The sequence below is a fragment of the Pristiophorus japonicus genome, chromosome 30, assembly GCF_044704955.1.
Source record: "Pristiophorus japonicus isolate sPriJap1 chromosome 30, sPriJap1.hap1, whole genome shotgun sequence".
Lineage (NCBI taxonomy): Eukaryota > Metazoa > Chordata > Chondrichthyes > Pristiophoridae > Pristiophorus > Pristiophorus japonicus.
The window spans coordinates 8,565,662-8,582,067 of NC_092006.1; positions in this window are offsets into that span (position 1 = coordinate 8,565,662).

Genomic DNA, 16,406 nt, shown 5'->3' on the forward strand with positions numbered 1-16,406 from the left:
CTGCACCTATTTTCTATGTTTCTATGACTCGAGCGACCGTCTATGATGATGATAAATACAAGTTGTAACTAGGAAGGGGAGTGCGAGAGGGTTAAGCCCTTGCACTGGGAACCAGCAGCCCGATTGTTCCTCTGTGAGAATCGGATGTCCATTCAGCCGCTTAAAATAGACGGGGCTGGTCGGAGCATGGAATTCGAAGAATGCCAAAAAAAGCACAATGTGTTTCTCAGCCGCGCTATTTCCAGCCCTCCAATCCGTTATCTATTCCACACCAGCTCCAAGTCTTGCCCCCCCACTCCCGCCCAGAGGTACTCCTCGGAAGGCGAAAATCCGGCTGGGAATCGAGACAGGGACAATGGCCAGCACTATCGATAGGAAATTCGAAAGTTGGACGTGCTTACATGTGGCTTGGTGGGCCGTTCTCTCTCGCCTCGGAGTCAGAAGGTCGTGGGTTCAAGTCCCACTCCAGAGACTAGAGCACAACAATCCCAGGCCGGCCCTCCCGTGGTTGAGGGATAAATATTGGGCCCAGGACACTGGAGGGATGGCGGGGGCAAGAGAGGCAAACTCCCCCCCCACCCCCATCTCTTCTTCGAAATAGTTGCTGTGAAATCTTTTACGTCCACCTGAGAGGGCCTCGGTTTAACGTCTCATTCAAAAGACGGCCCCTCCGACAGTGCGGCGCTCCCTCAGTACTTCCCCTCCGACAGTGCGGCGCTCCCTCAGTACTGCCCCTCCGACAGTGCGGCGCTCCCTCAGTACCGCCCCTCCCACAGTGCGGCGCTCCCTCAGTACCGCCCCTCCGACAGTGCGGCACTCCCTCAGTACTGCCCCTCCGACAGTGCGGCACTCCCTCAGTACTGCCCCTCCGACAGTGCGGCGCTCCCTCAGTACCGCCCCTCCCACAGTGCGGCACTCCCTCAGTACTGCCCCTCCGACAGTGCGGCGCTCCCTCAGCACTGCCCCTCCGACAGCGCAGTGCGGCGCTCCCTCAGTACTGTCGCCGGGGAGTGCGGGCGTGCATTATGGTGCTTGCGTCTCCGGAGTGGGGGCTCAGACCCCCGAGCTTGCGAGTGAGAGGCGGGGGAGAGAGCGGCCCATTGAGTTACGGCAGACCCCGTCGAACGTTGCTGACACTGGCCCTTTAAGGGAAATCTGACCTCTTGCAACAAAATACTTAAAAATCCCGGTTTTGCATTGCAAAGTATGCAGAGACAACACCTTGAAATACAGACTTCCTTTCCGTGCTCGTTATCTCGTACATATATCTCTTTAATCTCCCTGCTGCTGCTCGGGGCCTGGGTGCAGGAATGGTACGAGGGTTTATATTCTGGGGGAGGCTCTTGGTGAAAGGAATTGTCCTTGTTCTTGTGAGCAATTTAGGGACGCTCCCTTGTGGGCTTGAACGTTCTGTACTAATCCACTCCCCCACCTCCCCCCTGTTACCCTCACGTAGCAAGGCTTCGGGAACAAGGACACAGGCAGAACCCTGCAATCCGGCACGTTCGAGCTGAGCTTTCACAGGAAGCAGAGCTGGTTGTCGTGACACAGTGCCTTGTGTGTGTGTGTGTGCTCGAGAAACAGATTGTCCAGCCTGGAACAGCGCTTACGTGGGGCAACACAATATACACCATTGTGTCGCCCCCAGAACGCCTGTTGTGCTGCGTGCAAACCGCAACAAGCCAAGGCAGTGATGAAAAGGAAGGCAGTCGCAATGATGTATAGCGCCTATAACAACCTAGTCTTGCATTTATATAGTGCCTATAACAACCTAGTCTTGCATTTATATAGCGCCTATAACAACCTAGTCTTGCATTTATATAGTGCCTATAACAACCTAGTCTTGCATTTATATAGCGCCTATAACAACCTAGTCTTGCATTTATATAGAGCTTATAACAACCTAGTCTTGCATTTATATAGTGCCTATAACAACCTAGTCTTGCATTTATATAGAGCCTAGAACAACCTAGTCTTGCATTTACATAGAGCCTATAACAACCTAGTCTTGCATTTATATAGAGCTTATAACAACCTAGTCTTGCATTTATATAGCGCCTATAACAACCTAGTCTTGCATTTATATAGAGCTTATAACAACCTAGTCTTGCATTTATATAGAGCTTATAACAACCTAGTCTTGCATTTATATAGTGCCTATAACAACCTAGTCTTGCATTTATATAGAGCCTAGAACAACCTAGTCTTGCATTTACATAGAGCCTATAACAACCTAGTCTTGCATTTACATAGAGCCTATAACAACCTAGTCTTGCATTTATATATCGCCATTCACAACCTCAGGACATCCCAAATCTCTTTACTGCCAATCGAGCACGATATATATTTTTGTTATTGAAGTGCGATCACTATTGCAATGTGGGAATCGCGGCAGCCCGATTTGCGCCCACACACAGCAATGCGAAAATGACCCGCATTATCTGTTTTTCAGTGATGTTGACTGAAGGATGAATATTGCACACACATCTAAACTTCCATACACCCAAAAAACAAAAGAAACATTAGCCGGGCTACGGGGAAAGGCCGGGGGAGTGGGACTGGCTGAAGCGCTCTTGCAGAGAGCCAGCACTGGCTCGTCGGGCCGAATGGCTACCCGTGCTGGAAACGTTCTCTGGTTCCCTCGTGCCTTTCAAGACCACCGGACGTCCCCAAGCGCATCACAGCCAATGAAATATTTTCCGAAGTGTGCTCACTGTTGCAATGTGGGAAACGCGGCAGCTCAATTTGCGCACAGCAAGCTCCCACACACAGCAATGTGATAATGACCTGGATCATCTGTTTTAGTGATGTTGGTTGAGGGATAAATATTGGCCCCAGGACACCGGGGAGAACTCCCCCTGCTCTTCTTCCAATAGTGGCCCCGGGATCTTTTACATCCACCCGAGAGGGCAGACGGGGCCTCGGTTTAATGTCTCATCTGAAAGACGGCATCTCAACAGTGTGGCGCTCCCTCAGTATACTGCCCCTCCGACAGTGCGGCGCTCCCTCAGTACAGCCCCTCCGACAGTGCGGCGCTCCCTCAGTACTGCCCCTCCGACAGTGCGGCGCTCCCTCAGTACTGCCCCTCCGACAGTGCGGCGCTCCCTCAGTACTGCACTGGGAGTGTCAGTAGATTGAGCCGAGACTTGCTGGAGTTTAGACGAATGAGAGGTGATCTCAGTGAAACCTATAAGATTCTGAGGAGATCGACAGAGTGGATACTGAGGGAGTATCGGGGGGATTGTCCTATGAGGAAAGATTGAGTAGATTGGGCCTATTTTCTTTAGAGTTTAGAAGAATGAGAGATGATCTTACAGGGTCCGACAGGGTAGATGCAGGGAGGGTGTTTCCCCCCGGGCTGGGGAGTCTAGAACCAGTCTCAGTCTCAGGATAAGGGCTCGGCCATTGAGGACTGAGATGAGGAGGAATTTCTTCACTCAGAGGGTGGTGAATCTTTGGGTTTCTCTGCCCCAGAGGGCTGTGGAGGCTCAGTCGTTGAGTATATTCAAGACAGAGACTTTTGGACTCTCGGGGAATCGAGGGATCGGGCGGGAAAGTGGAGTTGAGGTCGAAGATCAGCCGCGATCTTATTGAATGGCGGAGCAGGCTCGAGGGGCCAAATGGCCGACTCCTGCTGCTAATTGTTACATCAGCTTGGATTGTGAGGATTAAGTCTCTGGAGCAGAGGCTCGAACCCACACCCTTCCAACTCAGAGGCGAGAGAGAGAGACTGAACCACGGCCGACAGAGACGAATGGACGACACAGAGGATGGAACGATGGGTTGCCAACGCACCAGGGTTGGCCCTGGTGCCTCCAGGAATGGTGGATGAACTCTAGCAGCACCTGGAAGAACAATCACGGGGAGCCGCTCAAAAAAGTGGCGCGTGCTTTAGAATTGGCCGAGGGAAGGCGGGGCTAAGGGAGGATTGACGCGTCGGGCGACCAATGGTGAGAGAGTGTGGGGGCGGGGCAGAGGGAGATCCTGTGATGAAAACTCCAGGATGCACCCAACCAGAGTTGGCAACCCTGGGCAGTGTGGGGCGCAAGACTCAGAGGGCCTTAGAAACCAATGAGACATTGCAACTTCAGAGGAACCGAGTGGCCGCCCTCATCTGTAATCATCCCAAAAGCAATAGCCAGCTGTTGCTCAGTGGGCAGCTCTCTCTCTCTCTCTCTTGCCTCGGAGTCAGAAAGTTGTGGGTTCGAATCCCACTCCGGAGACTTCACCACAAAATCCAGGCCGACGCCCCCAGTGCCAGTACTGAGGGAGCAACCCACTGCGCAGTCGGAGGGGCGGTACTGAGGGAGCGCCGCACTGCGCTGTCGGAGGGGCAGTACTGAGGGAGTGCCTTACTGCGCTGTCGGAGGGGCAGTACTGAGGGAGCGCGTACTGCGCTGTCGGAGGGGCAGTACTGAGGGAGCGCCGCACTGCGCTGTCGGAGGGGCAGTACTGAGGGAGCGCCGCACTGCGCTGTCGGAGGGGCAGTACTGAGGGAGCGCCGCACTGCGCTGTCGGAGGGGCAGTACTGAGGAAGCGCCGTACTGCGCTGTAGGAGGGGCGGTACTGAGGGAGTGCCATACTGCGCTGTCGGAGGGGCAGTACTGAAGGAGCGCGTACTGCGCTGTCGGAGGGGCGGTACTGAGGGAGTGCCGTACTGCGCTGTCGGAGGGGCAGTACTGAGGGAGTGCCATACTGCGCTGTCGGAGGGGCAGTACTCAGGGAGCGCCGTACTGCGCTGTCGGAGGAGCGGTACTGAGGGAGCGCCGTACTGCGCTGTCGGAGGGGCAATGCTGAGGGAGCGCCATATTGCGCTGTCGGAGGGGCAGTACTGAGGAAGCGCCGCACTGTCGGAGGGGCAGTACTGAGGGAGCGCCGCACTGTCAGAGGGGCAGTACTGAGGGAGCGCTGCACTGTCGGAGGGGCGGTACTGAGGGAGCGCCGCATTGTCGGAGGGGCAGTACTGAGGGAGCGCCGCACTGTCGGAGGGGCAGTACTGAGGGAGCGCTGCACTGTCGGAGGGGCGGTACTGAGGGAGCACCGCACTATCGGAGGTGCCGTCTTTCAGGATGAGACATTAAACCGAGGCCCCGTCTGCCCTCTCGGGTGGATGTAAAAGATCCCGGGGCCACTATTGGAAGAAGAGCAGGGGGAGTTCTCCCCGGTGTCCTGGGGCCAATATTTATCCCTGGACCAACATCACTAAAACAGACGATCCGGGTCATTATCACATCGCTGTGTGTGGGAGCTTGCTGTGCGCAAATCGAGCTGCCGCGTTTCCCACAGTGACTGCAAATGCTTCATAGGCCGTGCGGGGGTTTGGGACGTCCGGTGATTGTGAAAGCCACTGCTGGAATGTGAGTGCATTGTTTTGAAGGCACGGCTATCAAATAAAGATTGCAAGGAGTCGTACGATGTGATTCACCCTCGCACACTCATTGTACGCCGCTGTTATCATTTACACGCACAGAGTGAATTACTGCCGGACCAGCGCTGGCACTCGTGCCTCGATAGGGTGTGTGTCCTCTGGCCAGCACGCTGACATGTGCAAATGGAGACTAATGCCAATTTTAGAAGCACTTATCATTGAAGATAATCTGCAAAGAAATTCAAGGAGCAACAAGAAACAAGTGTTTTTGTGCACAGGGAGTGGAGTCCACTGTCACACTCGAAAGCATTGTCTGTAAACCCTTGTCAAAGGCCGAATTGATTCAAAGCGACGGTGCGTGTGCGCAGACACGTGTGTCGGTCGCGGGTCACCACGCAGCACTCTCGGCTCGCAGTCAGAATGTCGCAGGTTCGAAGTCCCCACTCCACTTGACCCCATGATCCAGGCCGGCACTCGCAGTGCAGTGCTGAGGGAGCGCCGCACTGTCGGAGGGGCAGTGCTGAGGGAGCACCGCACTGCGCTGTCGGAGGGACAGTACTGAGGGAGCGCCGTACTGCGCTGTCGGAGGGGCGGTGCTGAGGGAGCGCCGCACTGCGCTGTCGGAGGGGCGGTACTGAGGGAGCGCCGCACTGCGCTGTCGGAGGGGCGGTACTGAGGGAGCGCCGCACTGCGCTGTCGGAGGGGCGGTACTGAGGGAGCGCCGCACTGCGCTGTCGGAGGGGCAGTACTGAGGGAGCGCCGTACTGCGCTGTCGGAGGGACAGTACTGAGGGAGCGCCGTACTGCGCTGTCGGAGGGGCGGTACTGAGGGAGCGCCGCACTGCGCTGTCGGAGGGGCAGTACTGAGGGAGCGCCGCACTGCGCTGTCGGAGGGGCAGTACTGAGGGAGTGCCGCACTGTCGGAGGGGCAGTACTGAGGGAGCGCCATACTGCGCTGTCAGAGGGGCAGTACTGAGGGAGTGTCGGAGGGCCCCAAGCTCTGGAACTCGCTCCATAAACCTCTCTACCTCTCTGTCCTCCTTTGAGACGCTCCTTAAAACCGACCTCTTTGAACAAGCTTTTAGTCTCCTCATGTAATTTCTTCTTCTGTGGCTTGGTGTCAAATTTAGCTGATTTTTTGTCTCATAACGCTCCTGCGAGGCGCCTTGGGACTCACGGCTACATTAGAGGCGCTATATAAGTAAACGTTTGTTGTTGTAACCATTCTGCAACGGCAAGGATGTCCCGCGTCGCAACCTCGGGACGTCCCAAGCCGTTCGGCAGCCAATGGGGACGGGAACAGGAGGAGGCCATTCGGCCCCTCGAGCCTGCTCCGCCATTCCAGTGAGATCACGGGCTGATCTACTACCTCACTCCATCTACCCGCCTCTGGCCCATAATCCCTCAATACCTTCGGGCAACGAAAAATCTATCGTTCTCTGTTTGAGAAGGAACAATCAACCTGACCGAGGCTCAGTTGCCGTTTGCGGGAGAGTTTTCCAAACTTCAACAATCCTTTGTGTGTAGAAGTGTTTCCCAATCTCACTCACGAAAGGCCTGGCTCTAATTTTTAGACGATGCGTCCCTAGTCCCAGACTCCCCAACCAGCAGCAATAGCTTCTCTCTATCTACCCGATCAGTTTATTGTATGAACAATGACAACAACGTATATTTATATGGCACCTTTAACATGGTACAATGTCCACAGGAGCCTTACAAGGCAAAAGTCTGACACCGGGCCACGCAGGAAGAAATTAGCGCAGGTGACCAAAAGCTGGGTCAAAGAGGTCATAGAAACATAGAAAATAGGTGCAGGAGTAGGCCATTCGGCCCTTCTAGCCTGCACCGCCATTCAATGAGTTCATGGCTGAACATGCAACTTCAGTACCCCATTCCTGCTTTCTCACCATACCCCTTGATCCCCCGAGTAGTAAGGACCTCATCTAACTCCTTTTTGAATATATTTAGTGTATTGGCCTCAACAACTTTCTGTGGTAGAGAATTCCACAGGTTCACCACTCTCTGGGTGAAGAAGTTTCTCCTCATCTCGGTCCTAAATGGCTTACCCCTTATCCTTAGACTGTGACCTCTGGTTCTGGACTTCCCCAACATTGGGAACATTCTTCCTGCATCTAACCTGTCTAACCCCGTCAGAATTTTAAATGTTTCTATGAGGTCCCCTCTCATTCTTCTGAACTCCAGTGAATACAAGCCCAGTTGATCCAGTCTTTCTTGATAGGTCAGTCCCGCCATCCCGGGAATCAGTCTGGTGAACCTTCGCTGCACTCCCTCAATAGCAAGAATGTCCTTCCTCAGGTTAGGAGACCAAAACTGTACACAATACTCCAGGTGTGGCCTCACCAATGCCCTGTACAACTGTAGCAACACCTCCCTGCCCCTGTACTCAAATCCCCTTGCTATGAAGGCCAACATGCCATTTGCTTTCTTAACCGCCTGCTGTACCTGCATGCCAGCCTTCAATGACTGATGTACCATGACACCCAGGTCTCGCTGCACCTTCCCCCTTCCTAATCTGTCACCATTCAGATAATAGTCTGTCTCTCTGTTTTTACCACCAAAGTGGATAACCTCACATTTATCCACATTATACTTCATCTGCCATGCATTTGCCCACTCACCTAACCTATCCAAGTCGCTCTGCAGCCTCACAGCATCCTCCTCGCAGCTCACACTGCCACCCAACTTAGTGTCATCCGCAAATTTGGAGATACTACATTTAATCCCCTCGTCTAAATCATTAATGTACAGTGTAAACAGCTGGGGCCCCAGCACAGAACCTTGCGGTACCCCACTAGTCACTGCCTGCCATTCTGAAAAGTACCCATTTACTCCTACTCTTTGCTTTCTGTCTGACAACCAGTTCTCAATCCATGTCAGCACACTACCCCCAATCCCATGTGCTCTAACTTTGCACACTAATCTCTTGTGTGGGACCTTGTCGAACGCCTTCTGAAAGTCCAAATATACCACATCAACTGGTTCTCCCTTGTCCACTCTACTGGAAACATCCTCAAAAAATTCCAGAAGATTTGTCAAGCATGATTTCCCTTTCACAAATCCATGCTGACTTGGACCTATCATGTCACCGCTTTCCAAATGCACTGCTATGACATCCTTAATAATTGATTCCATCATTTTACCCACTACTGATGTCAGGCTGACCGGTCTATAATTCCCTGTTTTCTCTCTCCCTCCTTTTTTTAAAAGTGGGGTTACATTGGCTACCCTCCACTCTATAGGAACTGATCCAGAGTCAATGGAATGTTGGAAAATGACTGTCAATGCATCCACTATTTCCAAGGCCACCTCCTTAAGTACTCTGGGATGCAGTCCATCAGGCCCTGGGGATTTATCGGCCTTCAATCCCATCAATTTCTCCAACACAATTTCCCGGCTAATAAGGATTTCCCTCAGTTCCTCCTCCTTCTAGACCAATATGTCGAGGAACCAACTAGGGGGGAGGCCATCTTAGACTGGGTGTTGTGTAATGAGAGAGGATTAATTAGCAATCTCATTGTGCGAGGCCCCTTGGGGAAGAGTGACCATAATATGGTGGAATTCTGCATTAGGATGGAGAATGAAACAGTTAATTCAGAGACCATGGTCCAGAACTTAAAGAAGGGTAACTTTGAAGGTATGAGGCATGAATTGGCTAAGATAGATTGGCTAATGATACTTAAAGGGTTGACTGTGGATGGGCAATGGCAGACATTTAGAGAACGCATGGATGAATTACAACAATTGTACATTCCTGTCTGGCGTAAAAATAAAAAAGGGAAGGTGGCTCAACCGTGGCTATCTAGGGAAATCAGGGATAGTATTAAAGCCAAGGAAGTGGCATACAAATTGGCCAGAAATAGCAGCGAACCTGGGGACTGGGAGAAATTTAGAACTCAGCAGAGGAGGACAAAGGGTTTGATTAGGGTAGGGAAAATGGAGTACGAGAAGAAGCTTGCAGGGAACATTAAGGCGGATTGCAAAAGTTTCTATAGGTATGTAAAGAGAAAGAGGTTAGTAAAGACAAACGTAGGTCCCCTGCAGTCAGAATCAGGGGAAGTCATAACGGGGAACAAAGAAATGGCAGACCAATTGAACAAGTACTTTGGTTCGGTATTCACTAAGGAGGACACAAACAACCTTCCGGATATAAAAGTGGTCAGAGGGTCTATTAAGGAGGAGGAACTGAGGGAAATCTTTATTAGTCGGGAAATTGTGTTGGGGAAATTGATGGGATTGAGGGCCGATAAATCCCCAGGGCCTGATGGACTGCATCCCAGAGTACTTAAGGAGGTGGCCTTGGAAATAGCGGACGCATTGACAGTCATTTTCCAACATTCCATTGACTCTGGATCAGTTCCTATCGAGTGGAGGGTAGCCAATGTAACCCCACTTTTTAAAAAAGGAGGGAGAGAGAAAGCAGGGAATTATAGACCGGTCAGCCTGACCTCAGTAGTGGGTAAAATGATGGAATCAATTATTAAGGATGTCATAGCAGCGCATTTGGAAAATGGTGACATGATAGGTCCAAGTCAGCATGGATTTGTAAAAGGGAGATCATGCTTGACAAATCTTCTGGAATTTTTTGAGGATGTTTCCAATAAAGTGGACAAAGGAGTACCAGTTGATGTGGTATATTTGGACTTTCAGAAGGCTTTCGACAAGGTCCCACACAGGAGATTAATGTGCAAAATTAAAGCACATGGGATTGGGGGTAGTGTGCTGACGTGGATTGAGAACTGGTTGTCAGACAGGAAGCAAAGAGTAGGAGTAAATGGGTACTTTTCGGAATGGCAGGCAGTGACTAGTGGGGTACCGCAGGGTTCTGTGCTGGGGCCCCAGCTGTTTACATTGTACATTAATGATTTAGACGAGGGGATTAAATGTAGTATCTCCAAATTTGCGGATGACACTAAGTTGGGTGGCAGTGTGAGCTGCGAGGAGGATGCTATGAGGCTACAGAGTGACTTGGATAGGTTAGGTGAGTGGGCAAATGCGTGGCAGATGAAGTATAATGTGGATAAATGTGAGGTTATCCACTTTGGTGGTAAAAACAGAGAGACAGACTATTATCTGAATGGTGACAGATTAGGAAAAGGGAAGGTGCAACGAGACCTGGGTGTCATGGTACATCAGTCATTGAAGGTTGGCATGCAGGTACAGCAGGCGGTTAAGAAAGCAAATGGCATGTTGGCCTTCATAGCGAGGGGATTTGAGTACAGGGGCAGGGAGGTGTTGCTACAGTTGTACAGGGCCTTGGTGAGGCCACACCTGGAGTATTGTGTACAGTTTTGGTCTCCTAACTTGAGGAAGGACATACTTGCTGTTGAGGGAGTGCAGCGAAGATTCACCAGACTGATTCCCGGGATGGTGGGACTGACCTATCAAGAAAGACTGAATCAACTGGGCTTGTATTCATTGGAGTTCAGAAGAGTGAGAGGGGACCTCATAGAAACGTTTAAAATTCTGACGGGTTTGGACAGGTTGGATGCAGGAAGAATGTTCCCAATGTTGGGGAAGTCCAGAACCAGGGGTCACAGTCTAAGGATAAGGGGTAAGCCATTTAGGACCGAGATAAGGAGAAACTTCTTCACCCAGAGAGTGGTGAACCTGTGGAATTCTCTACCACAGGAAGTAGTTGAGGCCAATTCACTAAATATATTCAAAAGGGAGTTAGATGAAGTCCTTACTACTCGGGGGATCAAGGGGTATGGCGTGAAAGCAGGAAGTGGGTACTGAAGTTTCATGTTCAGCCATGAACTCGTTGAATGGCGGTGCAGGCTAGAAGGGCTGAATGGCCTGCTCCTGCACCTATTTTCTATGTTTCTATGTTTCTATGTTTCTTACTAGACCCCCCGACCCCTTTTATATCCGGAAGGTTGTTTGTGTCCTCCTTCGTGAATACCGAACCAAAGTACTTGTTCAATTGGTCCGCCATTTCTTTGTTCCCCGTCGGTTCTAAGCAGCATCTTGAAGGAGGAGAGAGAGGCGGTGAGGTTTAGGGAGGGAGTTCCAGAGCTTGGGGCCCAGGCAGCTGAAGGCACGGCCGCCGATGGTGGAGCGATTATAATCAGGGATGCTCAAGAGGGCAGAATTAGAGGAGCGCAGAGATCATGGGGGGTTGTGGGGCTGGAGGAGGTTACAGATATAGGGAGGGGTGGAGGGGTGTAGGGATTGGAGGTTACAGAGATAGGGAGGGGTGTAGGGGCTGGAGACGGTTACAGAGATAGGGAGGAATGTAGGGGCTGGAGGAGGTTACAGAGATAGGAAGGGGTGTCGAGGCTGGAGGAGGTTACACAGATAGGGAGGGGTGTAGGGGCTGGAGATGGTTGCAGAGATAGGGAGAGGTGTAGGGGCTGGGGGAGGTTACAGAGATAGGGAGGGTGAAGGGGCTGGAGGAGGTTACAGAGATAGGGAGGGATGCAGGGGCTGGAGGAGGTTACAGAGATAGGGAGGGGGGCAAGGGCCATGGAGGGATTTGAAAACAAGGATGAGAATAATGGAACGTATATGCCCCATGGGGTGCCACTGAAAATTCTATCCCTTCATGCATGTGATATCTTAGTTCATCATCATCATAGGCAGTCCCTCGGAATCGAGGAAGACTTGCTTCCACTCTAACAATGAGTCCTCAGGTGGCTGAGCAGTCCAATACGAGAGCCACAGTCCCTGTCACAGGTGGGACAGACAGTGGTTGAGGGAAGGGGAGGGTGGGACTGGTTTGCCGCACGCTCCTTCCGCTGCCTGCGCTTGGTTTCTGCACGCTCTCGGCGATGAGACTCGAGGTGCTCAGCGCCCTCCCGGATGCACTTCCTCCACTTCGGGCGGACTGGTCTTTGGGCCAGGGACTCTCAGGTGTCGGTGGGGATGTTGCACTTTATCAGGGAGGCTTTGAGGGTGGTCCCTTGTAACGTTTCCTCTGCCCACCTTTGGCTCGTTTGCCGTGAAGGAGTTCCGAGTAGAGCGCTCGCTTTGGGAGTCTCGTGTCGGGGGCATGCGGACAATGTGGCCCTGCCCAGCGGAGCTGGTCGAGTGTGGTCAGTGCTTCGATGCTGGAGATGTTATGCAGGGACCTGCAAAGGAGCATGGAGGGGAATATTGGAGTAACCTTATTTAGCTGAAACTTTGATTCATTTTATATCCACAGATGCTGCCAGGACATCACTGGAAGTGGGGTAGGGGGTGAGGTTTAACAAGAGCCTCGACTTTGGGCATCACCACAATGTATTTATTTTGAAATGCAGTCACTGTTGCAATATAGGAAACGAACGATGTCTCCGCAAGATCCTGCAAATTCCCTGGGAGGACAGACGCACCAACGTTAGTGTCCTCGACCAGGCCAACATCCCCAGCATCGAAGCACTGACCACACTCGACCAGCTCCGCTGGGCAGGGCCACATTGTCCGCACGCCCCCGACACGAGACTCCCAAAGCAAGCGCTCTACTCGGAACTCCTTCACGGCAAACGAGCCAAAGGTGGGCAGAGGAAACGTTACAAGGGACACCCCCACTCCCTGATAAAGTGCAACATCCTCACCGACACCTGGGAGTCCCTGGCTAAAGACCGCCCTAATTACGTCCACCTGAGAGGGCAGACGGGGCCTCGGTTTATCGTCTCATCTGAAAGACGGTACCTCCGACAGTGCGGCGCTCCCTCAATACTGCCCCTCCGACAGTACGGCGCTCCCTCAGTACTGCCCCTGCGACAGTGCGGCGCTCCCTCAGTACTGCCCCTCCGACAGTGCGGCGCTCCCTCAGTACTGCCCCTCCGACAGTGCGGCGCTCCCTCAGTACTGCCCCTGCGACAGTGCGGTGCTCCCTCAGTACTGCCCCTCCGACAGTGCGGCGCTCCCTCAGTACTGCCCCTCCGACAGTGCGGCGCTCCCTCAGTACTGCCCCTCCGACAGTGCGGCGCTCTCTCAGTACTGCCCCTGCGACAGTGCGGTGCTCCATCAGTACTGCTCCTCCGACAGTGCGGCGCTCCCTCAGCACCGCCCCTCCGACAGTGCGGCGCTCCCTCAGTACTGCCCCTGCGACAGTGCGGTGCTCCCTCAGTACTGCTCCTCCGACAGTGCGGCGCTCCCTCAGCACCGCTCCTCCGACAGTGCGGCGCTCCCTCAGCACTGCACTGGGAATGTCAGCCTGGATTATGTGCTCAAGTCTCTGGAATGGGACTTGAACCCACGACCTTCTGACTCAGAGGCGAGAGAGAGAGAGCGAGAGCCGCCCAGCGATCCACGGCTGACACTCAGGCATTTTTGAAATATTGTTAACGAGAAAAAAAAATGGCTGTTTGACGGAGCGTGAAGAATCAGCCAATCGGCTGCTCGCTTTCTGATTGGCTGTGGGCAGGCGGGGTGCCATGTGAATGGACCAATGGCGGTTGTGTGTGTGTGTGGGGGGGGGGCGGCGGGTGGAGGTCATGTGACAAAACCTCCAGGAATACCGTCAAGCGGAGATGGCAACTGCCGCTGAATCCACCGTCACCGCCGCAACCCAAAACAAAATGGCCGACGACAAAATTCGGCCCGAAGGAACAGGCTATCCTTGACGTCCATGCCCGCGCCCGCAAGCCAGTGATGTGGTCATGGTCATGGTCAGCTGCTCTGGCGATAAGCGAGGACGTACACACTCGTCGAAAGCGAAAAACCAAACCAGACGATTTCTCAGAACTGTGAGGTCACAGTGTCGAATTATCGGAATTCCCCTCCCCCCCTTCCTCAGCAGCAAGGCCCTTAAATTTGCAGAAATTCTGCATTTTGCCTCGCATTGTCGACACCCAGCCCAGCCCGCAGGGTTTATTTATATCCCATCGAGGTCTGCTGGAGAACGAAATAGCATCTCGGGGGCCAGAGAATGCACGCATTTTATTCACGAGCTGCTGATCTTTAAGCCAATGATCAAGCTCTTTATATCATCATCATAGGCAGTCCTTCGAAATCGAGGAAGACTTGCTTCCACTCTTAGAAACATAGAAAATAGGTGAAGGAGTAGGTCATTGGGCCCTTCGAGCCTGCACCGCCATTCAATATGATCATGGCTGATCATGCAACTTCAGTACCCCATTCCTGCTTTCTCTCCCTTTAGCCGTAAGGGCCACATCTAACTCCCTTTTGAATATATCCAACGAACTGGCCTCAACAACTCTCTGTGGTAGAGAATTCCACAGGTTCACAATTCTCTGAGTGAAGAAGTTTCTCCTCATCTCGGTCCTAAATGGCCTACCCCTTATCTTTAGACTGTGACCCCTGGTTCTGGACTTCCCCAACATCGGGAACATTCTTCCTTCATCTTACCTGTAAGGTCCCGTCAGAATGTTATGTGTTTCTGTGAGATCCCCTCTCATTCTTCTAAATTCCAGTGAGTATAAGCCTAGTCGATCCAGTCTTTCTTCATGTCAGTCCTGCCATCCCGGGAATCAGTCTGGTGAACCTTCGTTGCACTCCCTCAATAGCAAGAACGTCCTTTCTCAGATTAGGAGACCAAAACTCTACACAACACAAGGTGTGGTCTCACCAAGGCCCTGTACAACTGTAGCAACACCTCCCTGCTCCTGTACTCAAATCCCCTCGCTATGAGGGCCAACATGCCATTTGCTTTCTTCACCGCCTGCTGTACCTGCATGCCTACCTTCAATGACTGATGTACCATGACAGCCAGGTCTCGTTGCACCTTCCCTTTTCCTAATCTGTCACCATTCAGATAATATTCTGCCTTCCTGTTTTTGCCACCAAAGTGGATAACCTCACATTTATCCACATTATACTGCATCTGCCATGCATTTGCCCACTCACCTAACCTGTCCAAGTCACCCTGCAGCCTCTTAGCATCCTCCTCACAGCTCACACCGCCACCCAGCTTACTGTCATTTGCAAACTTGGATCTATAACATTCAATTCCTTCGTCTTAACAAGAGTCCTTAGGTGGCTGAACAGTCCAATACGGGAACCACAGTCCCTGCCACTAGTGGGACAGTGGTTGAGGGAAGGGGAGGGTGGGACTGGTTTGCCGCACGCTCCTTCCGCTGCCTGCACTTGGTTTCTGCACGTTCTCGGCGACGAGACTCGAGGTGCTCAGCGCCCTCCCGGATGCACTTCCTCCACTTAGGGCGGACTGGTCTTTGGGCCAGGGACTCCCAGGTGTTGGTGGGGATGTTGCACTTTATCAGGGAGGCTTTGAGGGTGGACCCTTGTAACGTTTCCTCTGCCCACCTTTGGCTCATTTGCCGTGAAGGAGTTCCGAGTAGAGCGCTTGCTTTGGGCAGTTTGTAGAGCATTCGAGGGACCACATCTGGAATACTGTGCACAGTTTTGGTCTCCTTATCTCAGGAAGGATATATTTGACTTAGAGGCAGTGCAACAAAGTTTACCAGACTTCCTGGGATGACAGGGCTGTCTTATGAGGAGAGATTGAGTAGATCGGGCCTATACTCTCTGGAGTTTAGAAGAATGAGAGGCGATCTCATTGAAACATATAAGATTCTGAGGGGGCTCGACAGGGTAGATGCAGGGAGGGTGTTTCCCCCGGGCTGGGGAGTCTAGAACCAGGGGTCACACAGTCTCAGGATAAGGGGTCGGCCATTGAGGACTGAGATGAGGATTCTCTGCTGTGGAGGCTCAGTCGCTGAGTATATTCAAGGCTGAGATCGATAGATTTTTGGACTCTCGGGGAATCGAGGGATCGGGCGGGAATGTGGAGTTGAGGTCGAAGATCAGCCGTGATCTTATTGAATGGAGGAGCAGGCTCGAGGGGCCGAATGGCCGACTCCTGCTCCTATTTCTTATGGTCTGAGCAATTTGATAGCGAGCCAGAAAAGGAGATATATGTCCCAGGATGGCAGGACTGACATATGAAGAAAGACTGGAGCGACAAGATCGGGGGCCCGGGAGAGGCGCGAGCTCGGGGCCCAGAAGAGGCGAACGCCCAGGGTTAGCACGGGCCCAGCCCACACTGTGCGATATGTGTGCGCACTGGGCCCGTGCAGCAGAGCTGGTCTCCAGTCGTCCTGGTTAACCCTTGC